The sequence below is a fragment of the Somniosus microcephalus genome, unplaced genomic scaffold, assembly GCF_052327205.1.
Source record: "Somniosus microcephalus isolate GS21.2 unplaced genomic scaffold, FLI_Smic_1.0 unresolved_chr4, whole genome shotgun sequence".
Classification (NCBI taxonomy): domain Eukaryota; kingdom Metazoa; phylum Chordata; class Chondrichthyes; order Squaliformes; family Somniosidae; genus Somniosus; species Somniosus microcephalus.
In genome coordinates, this window is record NW_028225182.1 from 10231697 (window position 1) to 10243013 (window position 11317).

General features: G+C 43.5%; 2 non-coding genes across 2 annotated transcripts; one reads left to right on the forward strand and one right to left on the reverse strand.

Moving 5' to 3' along the window:
- Nucleotides 1-1082: 1082 nt before the first annotated feature.
- On the reverse strand, nucleotides 1083-1155 carry trnak-cuu (transfer RNA lysine (anticodon CUU)). Its single transcript has one exon. It is a non-coding gene; the product is annotated as a tRNA-Lys (tRNA).
- Nucleotides 1156-2254: 1099 nt separating this feature from the next.
- On the forward strand, nucleotides 2255-2327 carry trnav-uac (transfer RNA valine (anticodon UAC)). Its single transcript has one exon. It is a non-coding gene; the product is annotated as a tRNA-Val (tRNA).
- Nucleotides 2328-11317: the final 8990 nt, after the last annotated feature.

An 11317-nucleotide genomic window follows, 5' to 3' on the forward strand; every position in this document is an offset into this window, starting at 1 on the left:
TCTCCCTTATCTATTCTACCAGTTACATCCTCAAAAAAATTTTACATTTCCATCTGACCTGGTACTCAAAGTGGAGACGGTTCCACAGTGTAGCAGTTATCACGTTTGCGGAATCATTTTGTTGGAACTTGCTCCTTCTGCTTGTCCAGGGGCGAGACTGCTGTCCTGTGTGAGGAAATAACAACTAAGAACAAAAGAATTAGGAGCTGGAGTAGCCCATATATTGTGTAAAATGAGATATGGGTAACAGTTAACAGTTAACATGCAAAGCACAAAACCTGCTGACAAGGGTTGTGCTGTTGCTGTTTGGCGAACCGACCTCGACCTAGCAGAAGCTGTACGCCAACTCTCCAACACCTCATCCTACCTCCGCCTGGACCATGACCCCACTACCGAATATAAAGTCGCCATTTGCAAGACTGTCACTGACCTCGTATGAGAAGAGATTGAGTAAACCAGGCCTGCAATCTCTTGAATTCGGAAGAATGAGAGGGGATCTCATTAAGCATGCAAAATTTTTACAGGGTTTGATCGGTTGGATGCTGGGAGAATGTTTCCCTTGGCTGGGGAGTCTAGAACCAGGGGCCACAGCCTCAGGATAAAGGTTAGGCCATTCAGGACTGAGAGGAGAAGAAATTTCTTCACACAGAGGGAGGTGAATCTTTGGAATTCTCTACCCCAGAGGGCTGTGGAGGCACAGTCATTGGGTATGTTCAAAACAGAAGTCGGTAGATTTCTGACGGTAAGGGCATCAAGGGATATGGCGATAGGGCCGGTGAATGGAATTGAGGCAGGAGATCAGCCATGATCTCATAGAATCCCCTACACATGCTTAAAAATCTGTTCCATTAACTCTTTTTTCCAGTTCTGACGAAAGGTTATCGACCTGAAACGTTAACTCTGTTTCTCTCTTCGCAGAAGCTGCCTGACCTGCTGAGTATCTCCAGCATTTTCTGTTTCAATTCAGATTTCCAGCATCTGCAGCATTTTCTCAGGTCGCATTTCTTTCATTGTGCAAAACAAGGTTATCGTTCAATTAATGACGCTTTGAAAGCAACATAAAAGTTTAACAAAATAACTACCACCCAACGTGGGGCTCGAACCCACGATCCAGTGATTAAGAATCGCAAGCTCTACCGACTGAGCTAGCCGGGCCGGTTGAAAGTGATTTTTATTGTCGCTGATTGCAGTCAGGTACCTGGTGGCTCCGGCCCGGTCACAACAGCATGTCTGAGCCGTGTTTCTGCAAACTACGAAACAAGTTCTCCAGAAGCCCAAGGCGTATCAGGAACTCAAGCAGCAAAATCCCTTTCATTAACCACAGGGGTTCAGGCAATTTTCTGATCGCAAAGCGCTTTAATCCTTGTAAATATCTCTTATCTATTTCCCGGAGATTCCCGATTCTGTCTTTCTCTCTGGCTCTATTTATTGTGTCTGTGGCCACCTGCGGGTTGATTTTGAAGGAATACCTGTGTTTGTGTCTCCTTGTTACTTAAACAAATGAGGGCATCAGGCGCTTCTGTACATGATACCGAGGAATCAGGAGAAGGCAGGAGGAATGAAACAGTGTTTGTGAAACGTGTGTATATAAAAACAGCGCGCTTTGCATTGTGGGAGCTCGTGTCGGAACAGTAGCGCGTCTGACTATAGATCAAAATGCTGCGTGTTCAATTCACGTCGGGGTCACTGTTCTTCCAGCATAATTCCAGAATTATTGTTTTCTTTGCCGTTTCACAATAACCAGACACGTGCTCCAAAGACTGTCTCACTCTTTCCCCAGTGTCAGGGAGGGAAGCGCCACAATTCCTCATTTATTTAAAGTGACAAGACACAAGCACAGGTATTCGCTCAAAATCAACCTGCAGGTGGTCACACAGAATAAACAGAGCCAGAGAGACAGGCAGAATCGGGAAACACCGGCAAATAGACGAGAGATATTGACAAGGTGAGAAAGCGCTTTGCGATCAGAAAATTGCCTGAATCCCTGTGGTTAATGAAAGGGGTTTTGATGCTTGATTTCCTTACACACCTTGGAATTCAGGTGAACCTGGTTCATGGTTTGCAGAACAATTTAAACTCCTGGGTTAAACCAGAGGGAAGGAAATTCGGCAGTTTAATGAGTTTGAAAGGAACATTTTTGACTTGTGCATTTCGGTCAGAGAAATACCAGTGAAAGGAAATCATTGCAGAAACAGCGATTCTGTAGTGTCCCTTTTGTCGGAACAGTGCTTTTTCGATGCTTAAATAAGCAGAGGTTTCCGTAGTGTAGCGGTTATCACGTTCACCTTACACGCGAAAGATCCCCGGTTCGAGCCCGGGCGGAAACTTTATTTTTCTGTGAAATAAATTTAACAGCTTTCTTGTGTCAGAAGCAACGAATAATTTAAAGCAGACTCCTAAAATACACAGTGCGTAAATTCTGATAGGGTATAAATCTTCGTCAATGAATAAACTTTCACAAATTATTAAAGTTAAATTACTCAACTTTCGACTGTCCCTTACTGTGAGCATTTCTTCCATTCTGCAAAACAACGCTTTCGGTTAATGCATGTGCCCAAGTCACCCCCACATGAATCTCAACTCTTTGGGAAGGAGTTCGGTGCAAAGACTCAGGCGCCTCAATGATGTGGACTTTCTTTGAATGAGTTCTGCTTGTAACTGCACTCGAGCTTGAAACATCTCCCGGGCTTCCATCTCATGGGAGCAGAGTGCGGTTGCTGTGCAGCGCTTAGCATGTCGGTGACGAGCTTGGGGTTGAGAGGCGTCGCATTCATCTATGAAATTTCACCAAGGCCCAGAGAAAAGAAATGCTGAATGGAACAGTCCCTGTGAGCGATGGATTGAAGGGGACGGCGCTCCGAGCATAGCTGGAGAACGCGCAGTGCAGCAAAAGTGTTCGCAGCATTAAATGTCAGATTTATTAATCCCACAATAATTAGACATATAATTAACAACAGCTCTTAAACAAATCTTTGCGAATTTTAGCCGAGGAACTCCAACACGTTATATTTCCGAGTTCGATATACAAGTTAATCAAACCTTTATCGAATTCTAAAGTATCTGTTCCAAACATTTGATATCTTCTCCTTATCTTTACTACGTGACAATTTGCACGTTTAATAGTGCAACCTAACACAACTGCCCACCTTCTGATGGAAGGTTTTCGACCGGAAACGTTAAATCTGCTTCTCTCTCCACAGCTGCTGCCTGACCTGTTGAGTGTTTCCAGCACTTTCTATTTTTATTACCCGACCTTGTTACCAGAGTATCACTTCCCTTATCTCCTTACCACACTCCTTCCTTACATGTAGCATTGTCCGACCAACAGGCTCCATTCGCACAACGGGATGTTCTGCTTCAGACATTCATTGGAACTATAAGGGGAACCAGTGGAGGCAGCATATTTGGATTTCCAAAAGGCATTCGATAAGGAAACACGTTAAAGCTTGTTGCACAAGATAAGGGCTCATGGGACTGGAGGTAATGTATTAGCAAGAATAGAGGATTGGTTAACGGACAGAAAATAGAGAGCAGGAATTATCGGGTGATTTTCAGATTGGCAGGCTGTAACTAGTGGTGTGCCGCAAGGATCAAGTGTGCATGCTTCGGCTATTTACAGTCTATATTACTGACTTAGATGAAGGGACAGGGTGTAATGTATCCAAGTTTTCTGATGATCCAAAGCTAGGTGGGAAAGTAAGCTGTGAGGAGGACACATAGAGCCTACAATGGGATACAGACAGATTAAGTGAGTGGGCGGTCAATAAGGTGGCAGATGGAATATAATGTAGGAAATGTGAGGTTATTCACTTTGGTCGGAAGAATAGACAAACAAAATATTTTTAAATAGCAAAGCTATTAATTCTTTCGTTCTGCAAATGAAAGTTATGGGGTAAGTAATGGTAATTTATACAATTCTAATTTTTTCAAATCAGCTGAATGTAGTCAATTTCATCAGGTTGTGATTTAAAATCTGTTATAAAAGTCACTTTCCTGACCAGGAATCGAAACCATGTGGCGGAGGTGAAAGGACTGGTTTTTTGAAACATTTAAAGGTGATCGCTGTGAATCACGCAGCATAGGTTTAAAATCACGGCTCCAATTTGTTCCGCTGTCGAAGAAGGGGATTGAATGTGACAATATAATCACCATGCAACGCCCGCGGTGAGAAAGAGGTCAAGCATACAATTAAAATTGAAGCTGCGAAGTTACGGCTGAGCTAAACCTGACGCCGATCAAGGAATGAGAAACCGCTCAATATAAAGAATGAGTTCACAAACATCAGGCACAGTGCAGTCTGGGCAACGTCAAGCCTCTCTTTCTTATTCAGAGACATGAACGGGAGTCAGACGCCTCAAACTTTAATTAAAGGCACAGATACGAGTAACACTTCCAAATCTTTTCACTGTAAAATTATTTCACTTTATTTAATGGCTGACTGCATTGAATCTGAAAATGATCACCATGAGATTTTATGTTCGCTGCTGATCCGCTTTGCCGTGGTTTCCGTAGTGCAGCGGCTATCATGTTCGCCTCCTACAACAGTTCCCAAATCGAACCCGGGTGGATAGGTTCGAGTGGAACATTTTTATTCTCTGCAATAACCGGTCCGGTTATATTGAACAAAATTTGTCCCAGATTCCTGATGTCGTAAGTAATGAACATTTTAAACCAGCCTCCTAAAATACGATGGGTCTTGAAATTGCGATCGGAGGTTTCACAGAATCACAGAAACCTCACAGTGCAGATAGAGGCCATTTCGGCCCATCGAGCCTGCACCGACACATATCCCACCCCCGATCCCCGTAACCCCTACACCAACACATATCCCACCCACCCCACGTATTTAATCCCCCTAACACTAAGGGTCAATTTATCATAGCCAATCAACCTAACCTGCACATTTTTGGACTGTGGGAGGAAACCGGAGCACCCGGAGAAAACCCACGCAAACACGGGGAGAATGTGCAAACTCCGCACAGACAGTCACCCGAGGCCGGATTCGAACCCGGGTCCCTGGAGCTGTGAGGCAACAGTGCTAACCACTATGCCACCGTGTTTGTCGCCGGCTTACGCCTCCGAACTGAGAAACAAATCCCAATTAACTGGTGTCTCCGGAGCTTCGCACTCTTGCGGCCTTGGGCCTGCTGGCGTACGCCTGCATAAAGGCCCATGGATACCATTGGCGCTCACGGTTCGGCATCATCCGTTGGCCAGGCCAACCAATCACACGAGGGGATTCCTACGATGCTGTCTGTACGGAATCCCATAAGCATAATAGAAATCTCCAAATAAATAACATTTCACGCCACCGAAGTAAGAATAATTGGTCACATGTTCAAAATAAATGAATTTAATTAAGCATTCAATGGTCTCATTCTGTGCCGTTATGACTCCTCTCTGCCCCACACAACAGTGAGAGGGAAATAGAAGGAGAGCACGATTCCAACGAGGAACAGGTGCAGGAAGTTTTTATACAGTTATTCATATGCCAGTAAATCTTTAAAAAATTATTTCACTTGAACTTTTCCAGTTCAACTTTTCCAAGGAGCATTTCAAGGAGCTGGGAAGAAGTTAAAAAATTGGGGTTGTTAAAAAAAAAACCCTCCCCGTCGGGGAATTGAACCCCGGTCTCCCACGTGACAGGCAGGGATACTCACCACTATACTAACGAGGAACTGAAAAAAAGCACTGTTTGCTCAGGACTAGAATGGACCTGTGAACAGAGTGAGAAAGAGGCAGAAGAGACAGACAGACAGAGAGAGAGACAGGGACAAAGAGAGAGGCAGAGACAAAGAGAGAGAGACAGATAGAGACTAAGAGAGACACACACAAAGAGCGAGTGGTCCCAGGGATGAGTTGACTTCAATATAATTGCAAAATACTGCGGATGCTGGAAATCTGAAATAGCAACAGAAAATACTGGAAATACTCAGCAGGCCAGGCAGCATCCGTGGTGAGAGAAACAGAGTTAACGTTTCAGGTCTGGGACCCTTCATCAGAACTGGAAAAAGTTGGAGATGTAACAGATATTAAGCAGGTGCAGAGACAGGGGGGCGGGGTTAGGAGGGGAGGAAGAAATAGAAAAAATATCCTGTACTTTTGTAAGAGGCAGGAAAGATAAAATGTTGCAAATGGGAATGGCAATAATCATACTGCAAGAAAAATGGGGGCAGGGATAATTATGTGAAATTGTTGAACTCAATGTTGATTCCGGCAGGCTGCAAAGTGCCCAATCGAAAGATGAGGTGCTGTTCCTCGAGCTTACATTGAGCTTCATTGGAACAATGCAATAGCCCGAGGACAGAGAGATCAGAGTGGGAGTGAAGCGGTGAATTAAAGTGACAGGCGACCAGAAGCTCAGGGTCACCCGTACGTACTGAGCGGAGGTGTTCCGCAAAGCAGTCGCCCAATCTGCGTTTGGTCTCCCCAATGTAGAGGAGACCGTATCGTGAGCAGCGAATACAGTATATTAAATTGCAAGAAGTACAAGTAAATCGCTGTTTCAGTTATTTTGAGAGACTGAGAAGCTGGAATTGTTATCTGCAGAAGGTTAAGAGGAAATTTAATGGAGGTTTTTCAATTTACAAGATGTTTTGATAAGAGTAAATAAGGAGAATCTGTTTCCAGTATCAGGAGGGTCGGTAACTGGAGGACACCGATTGAACCTAACCGGCAAAGGTACCAGAGGGGAGATGAGGAGTTTTTTTTTTACCGCAGCCAGTTGTTGTGATCGGGAATGCACTGCCTGAAAGGGCGGTGGAGCAGACGCAATAGTAACTTTCAAAGAGAATTGAATAAATAATTGTAAAGGAGAAATTTGCAGGACTATGAGGAAAAGCAGGGGAGTGGGACTATTTGAAGAGCTCTTTCAAAGTGCCAGTGCAGACTCAATGGGCTGCATGGCCTCCTTCTGTGCCATATCAATCTATGATTCTATGAATCTATGATTTAAAATTCAAATTTAATGTTTTGAAATATAAATGTAACATTTTAAAACTTAACAAAATTTACCTAAACGAATTTTAAATGTAAGTGTATGTTTATATCACTTTTAAAATATATTTTAATATTGATTTTAACCCTTACAATGGTAAAAGAAGGCCTTTCGCCTGATATTACCAGGTGTAAGGGTTTCGTGGGCATTCGCTGGGCAGTAGTTAGCCCAATTCTGTGACAGTAAAAGTGATGTTGCAGCGGATGCGGTGGATGTGTCCAAGCGAAACTTGACAGACCGCAATTTCTGGCTGTGCGGATACCTGGCACTTGTGTAGTCATTCTGAAGGCGTACAATAGCCTATGCTGTGCATTCGCTGTAGGAAGCACCGTAAAATCCGGGCCATGGTGTAAAATGAGATCTGCATAACAGTTCATCACATTGAAAGCTCAATATATGTTAGTGAAGTATCATTAGCATTTATGTCATTCTATGAACTAAGATTATCGTTTAATTAATAATAATTAAAACAATTTTCCAGGTTAGCTGCGCGTTAGAGTTGAAGCAAAATTAGTTTAATTTAATAAAAAACTGTTATATATATGATTTCCCTGAACGGGCATTGAACCCGGGCAGTAAGTGTGTCGAATTCTGATCATGAGACTATTAGGGATCACTGAAGTAAAGTGACGCAATAACTGTAATTAGAATGAGTCAATCTGTATTAGATACAAATTAATTTTGCGTGTTTACATGTAAAAGCATTTCATGACTCTGCAGCTTACAGATCTATTTACAATGTATCTGAAAAAGTTTGTCATTTATTGGGGTGCATCCATCTTCATTCGAAAGCTTATTAGAGTGCTCCAGCCTCTTCTACTTCCCTCAGACCGGCTGTACAATAGCCACAGTCTCACACGGTGCACTGGCATCTCCCAGTTCTATATATGTATATAGAGAATTAATGACGAAAGGTCATCGACCTAAAGGTTACACATACATGTAAAAATACTTGAGTCAGTTGTATATTTATTTTCTTTACTTTTATAACATACTTCAGGATATTAATATATAAATACCTGTGTTTGAAACTGTGATTCTTCAAAATGGATTTTGGGTGTATCATTGCGCTGGTGATGAATAAATGTGAATGTATCTGTGTGTTATTGATCAATGTATTTGTGTGTATCGGTGTTCCGAATAAGGTCATTTGCGTGTAATTTAAAAGTAAGACAGAAATAAATAGCCAGAACATATTTTTGAATGAGACAGATTCACCCAAATCAATTAATAAATAATACCGATACATGTAAATATTGGATAAGCAGCTGGAGGAATAAAATGTGCAGGGCTATGGGGAGATGGCGGGGAAGTGGGACTGGCTGAAGGGCTCTTGCAGAGAGCTGGCACGGGCTGGACGGGCCGAATGGCCTCTTTCTATGCTGTATCCATTCTCTGATTCTATGATGCAGATCTGTAAGTGGTGAAAGGCGACTACAGTGGCTCACCACCACCCCAGGGATGGGCAATAAATGTTGGCCTTGCCAGCGAGACCTACATCACTTGAGCCAATATAAAAAACACATCTGATACAAGTTCTCATTGTTGTGAGATAACAATTAATATGTTAATTATCCAAACACATATGAGCTGCAAAGGAACCGTGACCCCGACATAATTTGAATACGCAGCTTCCGGATCTGCAGTCAGGTGCACTACCATTGCGACATGAGGTCTAGACAGCTCCCTAATCTTATTCAGGTTGATATCTATATATATATACAGGAATCATAGCTGGTCCCTGGTGGTCGACTGGAACTCATCCGGTTACGATTCTTAATCAAGGAATTCAGCGTGACAAAAGACTGTATAAAGTACTGTATAAAAGTAAATCTAGTCTGTGAGATGAGTAATAATTGCTTGAATCACCGTTAATAAGCCCAGTACTTTCTGTTACAGATTTAGGTTACAGACTCTCTTTCTGGGGCACTTGTTCCGGGTTTAATATTACAAACTGGGTGACATCGCTGATCGCGTTGAGGCAGGGGGAGGCTGAGCGGCCCCAATGTGTGGGTGTGGAAGAGAACACGTTAGGGGTGTGCGGGGGGAATCAGTGACATTATTTGAAAAGGGCTGCGGAGAAGAGGGACTGAGAGCTTTCAGTGTGGGACAGTAGTTGTTTAAAGTGAGGCAACACATTGCCGATCAGCACAGAGGGAGGTCGCTGAGTCAGGTCCCCTCTGCTGCTACTATAGAGCCGGGGGTGTCCGCAGAGAAGCGGTTGTCACGTTCGAGGTTTGGCGAACAACCAGAGGTGAATTTATCCTCCTGTCAAAAGGGGCACAGCGGCTTCTCCCTTGTTCTTTAATTGCCCTTTATTTCACTTCACTGAATAGATAACTTCGAGTGATAGAAAACTGATCCACAGTGAGAGCCATTTCATCTTTTGTTCACTTTTAAACATTGGAATCTCCGAATCGCTGAAGTTCAGAGATGTAATCCATTAATCTGCAGGGTGGCAGTCAGTATGAAATCGTTTCTGTCTGGATCCGGGAGAGGAGATGGCTTCAGGCTGAAGATTGCCGATACTGGCGATAGATTTTTGTTGGGTAAGGGTATTCAAGATTACGGAACAAAAGCGGATAGATGGAGTGAAGATACAGATCAGCTCGGATCTGATTGAATGGTGCAAAAGGCTCGAGGGGCTGAATGGCATCCTCCTGTTCCTATGGAGTCACTGCAATGCAATGCACCCGAGTGCTGGAGGGTTTCCGGTGTGTAATGGTTATCGCATTCCGCTAACGCACGAAAACTCAACGGTTCGAAAGTGGGTAGAGGCAATTTAATGCCCTTTACCCATTCAAGTTTAGTGAATATGAAATCTTGAATAATTTGCATGCTTGGTTCAGTATAAATAAAATACGCATTGACAGGCGAATTATGCCATTCAAATGGCAGCGTTACAGTGAGTGAAGTAATTCTCAATGATATTTCCCATTTAGGGCACAGTTTTGGTTGCGGTCCTGTAAGGAGGATTTGGGGAAAGCTTGCGCTGATTTAGGGAATCTCCCACTCGCGCGTCGCTATTGGACGAGCTGGGCCTTATTTTATTTAAGAATTGAGGCTGGGGACTTTCTCATTGAGAATGTGGAAAGCAGAACAACACAGATTAATAGGAAAACACAAGGTCAGCGACAGGATTCAAAGTGCAGTTTCAATCGGTCTGTCTGTGTGTCTATTCAATAAGAAACAAAGAATGCGCCTCACTAAAAATGTCCCCACCCTGTTATGATTCAGGAAACTGCACAGCGATACAGAGAAGAGGAAGAGAGAAGCGAAAAATACTGCTCCACGGAGAACTAATGCCGGGACTCCTCTGCTGCGCCTGGAGCGGCCTCCTGCAGCCCGGATACATTAACATCCTAACAGCTCATTAACTGTAGGAGTGGGACCGGGCGGCGCTTCAGAAGACAGGTCGAAAAGGCAATCTCACTGTCTCGGTCTCCAGTGCTCTGGTCATCAAGAATAGCCACACACACAAAATGGTTTTACAATGGTTAGCTCTTCACCTGGCTAGGTTTGAACCGGCGTTCTCGGCATCCGATTTTCGCTTCGGTGTTTGTTTAAATTTCCGAGAAGCCCACGGTTCAAATCCCAAAGGAGCGCTCGTGTCGCCGGCCACTATTCAACTTGCAGTTGAATCTTTTGCAATCACCATTAAATAACCGATTACCATAATTTACAGAATGCAACAAAGGCGAAACACACTTCAATAACGCATTTTGCCCTTTGTAAGTAATCAACTGTTAACCATATCTCATTTTACACATTGTATTTTAGGAATCACGATTAAATTGTTAATTGCTTATGAAAGCAGAAATTTGACGCAACTTTTGTTAAAGCTAACAGGATCGGTCACTGCATACAACGAAATCATGGCAAATATCGTATATCTGACGGAGCTCGAACCGCAGCCATTTCGCGTGCGAAGCGAAAGGGATAACCGGTACACTACGGCAGCAGTTGCGGCGTAACCCACCGAGAATAGAGTCAGTAGTGAACAAAATATCGCCCGGTGCGCATTTTCAGATTCAATGCAGTTAGCTTTTTCATCAATGAAAGAAGTTTTCAGTGAAACGATTTGGAAGCATGTGTTACTCGTATTTGTAGCTTTAATAAAAGTTTGTGACGTCTGACTCCCGCTCATGTCTCTTCTTCCTCTGTTGAATAAGAAAGGAGGGGCTGACGTTGACCAGACTGCACTGCGCCTGATATTTGTGAGCTCATCCTTTATATTGACTGATGCTGTTTCAGCTGAACCAATCAGCACAGAGGGGCTTTACTGGTCAGTTCCCCTCTGTTGAAGCTGTGTACCCAGCG